Below are 9,301 nucleotides of genomic sequence, written 5' to 3' on the forward strand. Positions count from 1 at the left end.
AAACTTTTTTTGGTAATATTGGAAGTTAATCATTCACTCCTAATCAACTGACATTTCCCGACAGCCTGTGTTGGCAGGTAATGGGCTTGTCAAGGTCTTGTAAGATGCATCACTGTGCACTTTTTCCATTGAAAATATGTCTTAAAGATTTTAGATCTGAACTGTCACCATTATTGCTACAGACCCAGATAATAACCCCGCTATATCTGTAAGTGTATGAAAAGGGTTCAGGTTTATATAACTAATAGACTTGTGCCAGCTACATTGCACCATATCCTTGGCAGTACATTTTTTACTGAATGTAATAACCAAAAATGACACGGATGTTTACTGAAAAAAGTGCAGTTCAAAGTTAAATCACAAGATAGATTTTAACTTCATCCTGATCATTTATTTTCATAATGGCAACATCATCTTGATTCCTGTTGAAGTCTTCAAAGTGAATTGTGCCCTCAACAATTAACATTCCAGTATTTATATTATATTGTGGACTAGCACTTTAAATGCATTCTCTTTCACCTCTGTAGTATAGGTATTGTGGAAAAGTGAAGTTCACATTTCCCAAAATCTCTCTTCCACACAGCCCCTAGAAACCAACTCAACCGGACTATGAAATCTTTATTGTTTTGATATTTGAGAGTTAACTATTTCATACTACAAGCAGCTAAAGAGATCGATGAGGCTTATCTCCGGTATCTTGCAGTTTGTTCAGAATTTGCAAAAACATGAGACCGAATTCACATTTACATTTATTGTGTTATGTTTGCTGGTGTTTTATGGTGGTGTTTATTCTCAATGTCACCCCAAAACATCTGCACTGCAATGCACTACAACACAGTGTATCGTGGTTCACTGTGTTGCTGAAAATAGTTCATGCATCACAAACAGAAGAAGATGTGAGAGAAAATCTCCCCTTCAAAGACACAGAGTCTCTAGTCCTTTCTCAGACTATCCCTTATGGGGCAATATGAGATTTCTTTAGTCAAATGGAGGTGATCATGACTGCACCCTACTCATTTCATAATATCAGTGCAGGTCTGTGGTTGCTGTTCTTTTCTCTGTAGAAAAAAAGAGAATACATATTAGTATTTCAATGCTCCCACCAATAACCAGAATGAGAAGCAGCATGCAAGGTCACTGCAATGCGTTCATGGTAAGGTGAAGTCCCCATCCCCTGCATTGGATGTATGTTATACAAAATTAACAGAGCAAGCCTACTATTTGCCATTGAACAAATGGACAAAAATTAATTTTTCTGGAACAATGGGTCTGATTTATTAAAGCTCGCCAAGCCTGGAGAGGATACATCCTCATCGGTGAAGCTGGGTGATCCAGCAAACCTGGTCCAGGATTGAAAACGTGCTAACGAATAGCAAATTACTTTTAAGAAATCCATTACAGGTTTGCTGGATGACCCAGATTCACTTATGAAAGTGTATCCTCTGCACCCTTGGAGAGCTTTATTAAATCAGGCCCAATGTGCTTTACCAAAGACAGCATATCAGAGGAAGAAATGGTGAAACATTTTTGTAACAATAAAATGGGCTCTCTTTATAAAAGAGGACATTCCCTCAAGCATGGGAATTCCCTGGTGGGAATCTTCAAGGTCCATGTGTTTGGAATGTCTGAGGGAATGTCAGATTCCATGTTTTATAAATACTGGAATGTTAGACAAAGCCCAATGAATTGCAGTTGCTTTAAAACTTCAGGGACTGGACAGGTTGCAGTCATTGAGTCAACTAGTATTTCTGCATTAGGTGTTCTTGGATAGCACTTTTGATAATTTATTCATCTAAAAATAGTCTTTTGCAATATAATATTACATTTAATCACTTAAAGTGGACCTATCACCATAATTTTTACTTACCAAAAAAAGGGCAAAGAAAACTTTTATAAAAAATGCCCATGCCACGTACCCCTGAGATACCCACACCACATATCTCAGGAGTCTTCTGGCTGCTCCTTCTGCGCAATTTATATATATAAAAATGTTTGTCTGTATTTATGTATGTATGCATGTATGTGTGTATGTATGTTCCACCATCACTCGAAAACGAATGGAGACATTTCAACCAAACTTGCCATAAATATGAATGAGACTCATGTGAGTGCACCTGTCATCTTTGTACAACACTGTGCTATATGTCAGAGCTATATTTGGATGTATGTATATATGTATGTGTGTATGTCATCACTAGGAAACACGTGGAGACATTTAAACTAAACTTGCCATATTCCACCATCATTTGGAAACGCATCGACACATTTCAACCATAAGACCTTATAATATATTATAATACTTTAATAAAAGATTGCAATAAATAAATACCTGGGCAATGCCAGGTAATCAGCTAGTGGGAAAAAAATGCCGATCCCACACCTTCTCAGTACAAGATTGGGTGACATAGCCAGAAGAAGAAATAAGACGGAAGAAAATGGCGGCGCCCATCGTGGACAAAGGTGAATTATAGGGCGGTGCGGGACCCAATCAAGGGAAGCTCCAGAGGGATCGAGGGATCAGTGGATGTAAAGGAAAGTGATTTTTTTGTTTTAAGTTTAGTTACGCTTTAAAGTATTATGCATATTCCAAAAAAATTATATTCCTTAGCTAAATTTAAGAAATATTTTGTTATAAATTCCCCTGGTACATAAAACCTCAATGTGGTCTAATAGGTATTATTAGTGCTATAGATGCCTGTTTCCTCAGTAAAGCTGCTCAAAACATGGTAAGACTCTCTATTTTATGAAGGTTTAGATCTACTTTAAGGTATATGGGCATGAAGGATGCAAAGCTGACCTAACATTATTTTGTATAAATGATCACATGAATATATGATCTGCACTAAATGAACAATCTTTTCCCCCACTATATTATTATCTATATTATTGTATTGTACAGTATCTGGCCAAGGGCTTTGTTTTCTACAGACAGATAGTTTAGTGTGTTGTTCAGATTGTAGCCAGTGTTCTATGAAAGTAAACATTCATTGTTGGTTCTTGAATGTGTGTATTTTTTAGGTGGAGTAGGACATCAATGAAGATTAAATATTTGGAAGGAACATAAGGCACATTTTTGCACAGTAGCTCGTACTGAAGTTGCTGTAGTTATCTCACTACTGTTATAACAGAGCCTTTGTCTTATGTAGCAGTAGATTATTTTTCCAAGAGTAATAAAGAGGTGCTTACAGTTTGATATCGAACATATAGGAAAAAAATAGTTTTTCTGGAACCTAGATTTAGATTCAGAGTCTGATTTTTTCTATTCCTAGCACCTCTAATTGTCACTATATATCATATTGTAAGAACAATGGCTATACAAGATCCACACAGAAAATAAAACATTTTTTTAGTCTAAATTAATATTTTTTTGGTACAAACAGAATTTCAGGAGAATAAATAGTGAATTATAGGTAAAGCAATATGATTGTTTGGAGTTGCTTTTCTGCTTCGGGGACTGAATAGGTTGCAGTCATCAAGCTACGAATTCTGCATTAGGTGTTCTTAATGAGAGTGCACTTAATGTTGTATGTCATCGTTGAACTAGAACTAGAAATTTGAATATAAAAATGATCTGAAATACACTAGCAAATCCATCAAAGAATAGCTTAAAAAGCAATAACTAACTTACCAAGCCAAAGTTCTGATTGAAATTTTGTGGAAATTTAATTGGAAATGGACAGTTCATGGAACCCACAAGGATCTTGCACTGAAGGAATTTTGCATGAACATTTGGTTAAAAAAAATTACATAATAATGGTAAAGACCAGCAGTTGCCAACCGGTGGTCTGTGGCTCTGGCCGGTGCACCCCCAAGCGGGGTCATGACAAGGACCCTGATGAGGGGATGCACCGGCCAGAGCCATGGACCACATCTCCCAGAGACATCAGAGGCCCAGGGAGGTGGGCGGGTTGGGTCTCTGCGATGGGAGACTGGGTGGGTTCTGGCATCATGAAGTTTATTCCACTTTGAGTGACACCTGGCTCCCCGCACATGCGTGGTCCAGACCTGGGAAAATTTAGTGGTCCGCCGGTCCAAAAAGGTTGATGACCACTGGTATAGACTGATGAGAAGTTATGCAAAACTCCCGCAGGACGTTTTTTCTGCTAGAAGAAGCAATACTGGCTTCTGAGATTGCTAGTAGTATTTTTAGTGCACATATTACAGGTTAATGACCCTTTGAATAATCATAGAGTGGTGTAGTAAAAAGAGGAGTTTGGTGCCATCAATTAATCATAAGTGGTAGCAAAGTGACAGTTTACTATACCAATTCACTTTCTTGTGGGGGGTTTTTTATTAGGTATATCACCCTTTCCTGTAGTCACTGAATGAAGCTCTGTTGTTTGGCTGTAAAAAAAATAGCTACAATTTCCATGACAGTGTAAGATCCCCTGGCACTAAAGGGCAAATAAGGACAAGTCTCCCCATTCACCTCTAGTACTGAATGGCTGAGAAAAGGGAAACCCTGGTGACGCTTGAGCCGTCATCTGGATTTCCCTTTTCTCATCCAATCAATGGAAGTGTGTTCACTGCACCCATGGCCCTAGAAGTTGTAGCACATGCTCTGTACCCACGTGGGTGGAGAATACATACCACAGTTCTGTTAGGACCACAGGAGCAATTAGGAGAGCGGAGGTGGTTTTACAAAAACTACATAATCCTTAAAGAAATATTTGAAACTGTTAAAAGTCTTATAAAAGAGAATGATATCTTGGAAGAAAATGCTAAAACACACTTCAGCGTTCCTGAAAAGAAAAAGCATTTTGGAAATGCAGGTATATGTGGTGTATGCAACTTCCTAATGAAAATGCTGTTGATTGAGGATTCAGGGATAGGGTCTGTAAATTCTTTTGTTGCTCTAATGCAGTGTTTCTTATCCAGACTTCCTTCAGAGGTTTGTAGAGGTTCCTTGAGCAATAAGCAATTTGTGCCTCCCCGGTCTAGTGAATATTTTGGCTATCTGTAAGGGCGGCATTTTTGGCATTTTTAATAAGCAGTGATAGGTTGACGTGTGCTTCAATGATGTGTCAATAAATACAAAGTATCAGTAATCTGTGCCATTTTTTTTGCTGGAGTTTAGTAAATAAAATAAAAAACATAGTAAACAAGAATTAAATTTTGTCAAACATATAAATATATAATACATTCCGTGTCATTACTGATCACGAGTCCTTTGGTTTAATCATCTGGCCAAAAATTAAAGTCACTCGAGAGAAATGATTGTGCCTCCCATTCTGTGACACATTTTCAGCCAAATGATTACAAGCCTGCCCACCACGACAAGGTATGTAGCTGTTTGTGGGTGTGCTTTAATGTTTGTATATATTTGCATATTTATGTGTATACATATGTGAGTGTGTATAAGTGTGTTATCTGCTCTGTGCTAATTTTTGTCTGTCCGCATCTCATTAGTGTACATATCTATATTACTCCATTTTTGCTTTTATTACCTTGAACATTTCAGCATTGTTGAAATATGAGATCCCACGTATGTGACCCCCAATTATTTGTCCCTTCACCCTGCAGAATGAGTACAGGGGCACATAGCACCCTTCACACCTTCCTGGAAAGAATTAAATCCACTTTAGGAAAAAAAGTCAACACAATAGTGAAAAAAATTCTATATTACTCCTTTTTAACCAGCCGTTAATAGGATACCTTTTAAGGTCCATCTATATGTGTTGCAAAATGATGATAACTAAATTAAAACTACCAAAAAACTATTCTATATATAATAAATACTTTTACAAGCTTGGGACTTTTTTGGATGGGACATGGGAGCATGTGTGTCCCTCTACCAGCCATGAATGGCCCTCTGAAATGTGGTTTGGCAAAAGTAACAAAAAGTGAGCAGCCCCGTTCCCTCTGGTAAAAGCAGACTAACTAATATTTACCTTTGCAGGGCCCAGCCATATGCAAATAGGAGATATGGAAATATAGTTTCCTCACCCTGCAAAAAAAGATACCACTTATTAGGGTTATTTATAAAGGAAATAATTCAGCACATACCTGATTGGGATGAGGTAATGACGGGCAAGGGAACCAGCCAACAGATTTCTCTATACCCCTAGAGTTGCTACCCAGAAGATTAGTGTCGGTGATAGTTGAATATAAAGGTCGTCATGTTCATCTGTAAAGAAGAAAATCTGTGACTGTGAATATTCATTTTCTACAGCGACTTCGAAAGAGATTTCTCGATCCAGATGTTCAGACCAAGCGATAACTCACCGCGTGCATTCATTGCCAGTTTCCTGAATGATTGCAGGAACAATAACATGCTCCGCAACTTCAACACTGATTCAAGGAATAGGTGTCCGACAATTGGGACAGGTATGACTTTCCCACAGCCATCTATTGATACAGGCCAGGTGGAATTGGTGTGCACAGGGGAGTATTTCAGTAGGCTGTCCCTCTTACTCCATCAAGCAGATGCTGCAGCTTGGCTGATCCTCAATCTGCTGGTCGTTGGCTGGAGGTGTCTGGTTGTTCTGGGGTCCTGGATGGTATTCTTCCCCATGGCTGACTGGAGAATGGCTTTGGTCCCTTTGTGAGGAGTTTGTATTCAGGCATTCTCTTCTTCTTGGTCTTTGAGGAAGCTGATGTTATGTCACTCTGCCTAAAAGTTTAACTCTGGACCTGGTCCTATGAGCTACTGGAGAATATTGGCCTACAATGATAAATATATATGGTTAGAATTTCTGAGCAGCCTGTCTGCTCAAGACCTTGCAATCCAGTGATCATGTGTGCCCTCCTAGCCAATTGTATGCTACGACAGACCAATGGCCATATCCAGCATTTTATTTTTATTTTTTTTTCAATTCACAAAGCTTTATTTAAGAGCAAGACATTTTTTAAAAAAATGATGGCTATTTGGTGTGTCCATGGAGCTCAGTCTGTATGCATAAGGCCTTAGAATCCAGCAAGTACTTGTATTCCCTTCCTAGCCAATAAAGATCCTCAGTGGATGAAAAAGATTCTTAAAGGTGTGTTAAAACTTTGTGAATTATTTATCAATGATGTTTGTAAGCAAGGCTTTTTTTTTTTCAATTCTACCAGAGATTTGGAAGACATAAATGGCCTGATTTACTAAGGCTCTCCAAGACTGGAGAGGATAGGCTATCATGGAAGATCCTGGGTGATCCAGCAGACCTGTAATGATTGAAATCATTTACCAAATATTAGAATTATTTTAAGAAATCCATTCTAGATGTGCTGGATTACCCAGGTCCTTTTACTTGCATCTATATTTTTATTAAATAACCATCCTTACCTTCATGTGTTATCCGTGTAGTATTGAGGGCTTATAAGAGTTACCTGAAACCAGTCACCAATTAGTTGGGTGTTAATAAACTGAGCAATAATACAGTGAGGGTGCTTATCCTTTGTGTTGAGTACGTTTACTATTAATAGTACCAACAAATAAGGATTTTTAAGGTATTAAACTTACAACCATTCATAAAACCCATAAATGTTATTACAAATACAATAAAATGCTTGTCATGTTCTGCAGTATAACTACTCATTGCCCCTGATTCATCAAGCAGAATCGGATTATCGGTCGCGCATTCGTATTAGCGATCCGGAATCGTACGCGGTCGCGCTATTCAGCAACGGAAAAAGCTCGCGCACGGAGCCGCGCTTATCCGACAGCTTTTTACTGGCGATCTTGCATTGAGTCCGGACCGCGGTAATCCGCGATCGCTGGCCGCACGTACGTTCGCGCTTCCAGCGATCGCGGATTTCAATGATGAATCAGGGGCATTGTGCTCAATCTTTTAGATCTCCTTAATTGTTGGTTGTAATTACCTAAAATGTTTAGGGGACTCTCATAGATACTAATAACCAAAATTTCTTTTTTAATTTTAAGAATTTCACAATATGGGGATCATGGGTTTAAAAACTTGTGGAAATTGGAAGATTTGGGTTTCTGTTTTGTAAGAAAGTGCACCTAGGAGCCAAAAATGGAAAATGCAAATTAAGGACCCCCGGGGCCACTTACATAGTAAGAAGCATTGGGGTGGCCCCTCTGTAATACTATGCTGCCCTTTCTGCTTCTTTTCTTTGAATCACAATTTATCTGGAATGGGGAGGTGCAGAAAACTGAAAATGTAGATGCAAGTGGGGAACAGATGTATAAACCCCTAAAATTTCATTAGCATGGCATCATTAGAACATAAATTATAACTGTAACACTATGAAATTTATTCAGATATATGTTTATTATCAGAATCCTACTGTCTTTCATCTCACCCCTATATATAATATATATACTTTATGTTCATGGTGGACATATGTAGATATGTGTTTATTTTCTGTGGAATTGTTTTTATATAACTTTTATTAGCAGGAATGGTGAGACATTCTGATTATTCCACTATATAGCAATTTAAGAATTAATCACCTTGGTCCTCCTTCTCACACTTGTTGGAGTGACCTGATTACAAGAAAGTTATGGCTGTTATGCCAGATGGGTCATGAGAAAGAAAGCAGCTGGTAATATACAAAATATAATCTCATACTAACAATTGCAAGTTTTTTTTCATATAATATGACAAGGAGGTTTGGTCAAAGTGAGCTAGCAATGATCATGAAACGATTTGATTGGTTGATATTAGCGTATAATCATTATTTCAGATATCATACAATTGAGTGCTGACATTTTGTGAATATATGTCAGCGTTCTCCCCAGAATTTTTTTTTTCAGCTGGGTGGGGGGAAGCTGTAGGCAGGTGGTCAAAAAGAGGGCGGTCCAAGACACAGCAAATTTAGTAGTTCCCATGCCATAGGTATCCCCTATTCCCTATAATAGCCCCTATAATAGTAACTCCTTTTATTGTGTCACTGTTCTACCCATCCCCTATACTTTTTATACAATTTTTTCATAGTGTAATGCTTTGTAGTAGTGTAAAAGTGTGATCAATGTGGTGTAACAAGAGAGGCTTAGCTCACATTAACAGCAAAAAATTGAGCCATTTACTGTTTACTGAGTCACTACTGGTAACTGCTAGGCACCTGGGATTGGTAACGGGGGGTAAGAGCTCGGCTTTTTCACAGCTAGCAGTATTTTAAGCAGCAGTGGTTCTTGGTGAGAGGAAGGAGAAATGCAGCAATATTTATTGTGATCAATGTGGTGTAACAAGTTAGGCTTAGTTGACATTAGCAGTAAAAAAGCTGGGTCATTTACCCCTCCTAAGTGACTACTTGGCAACTGCTAGTCATCCGCTAATGCAACCTTACTTCCATTGTGAATATAGCCAAACTTCAGATGTCGCCTTCTAGCGCTATATCTAGATAACGCAAAACT

Source organism: Pyxicephalus adspersus, chromosome 2 (assembly GCF_032062135.1).
Source record: "Pyxicephalus adspersus chromosome 2, UCB_Pads_2.0, whole genome shotgun sequence".
Classification (NCBI taxonomy): Eukaryota; Metazoa; Chordata; class Amphibia; order Anura; family Pyxicephalidae; genus Pyxicephalus; species Pyxicephalus adspersus.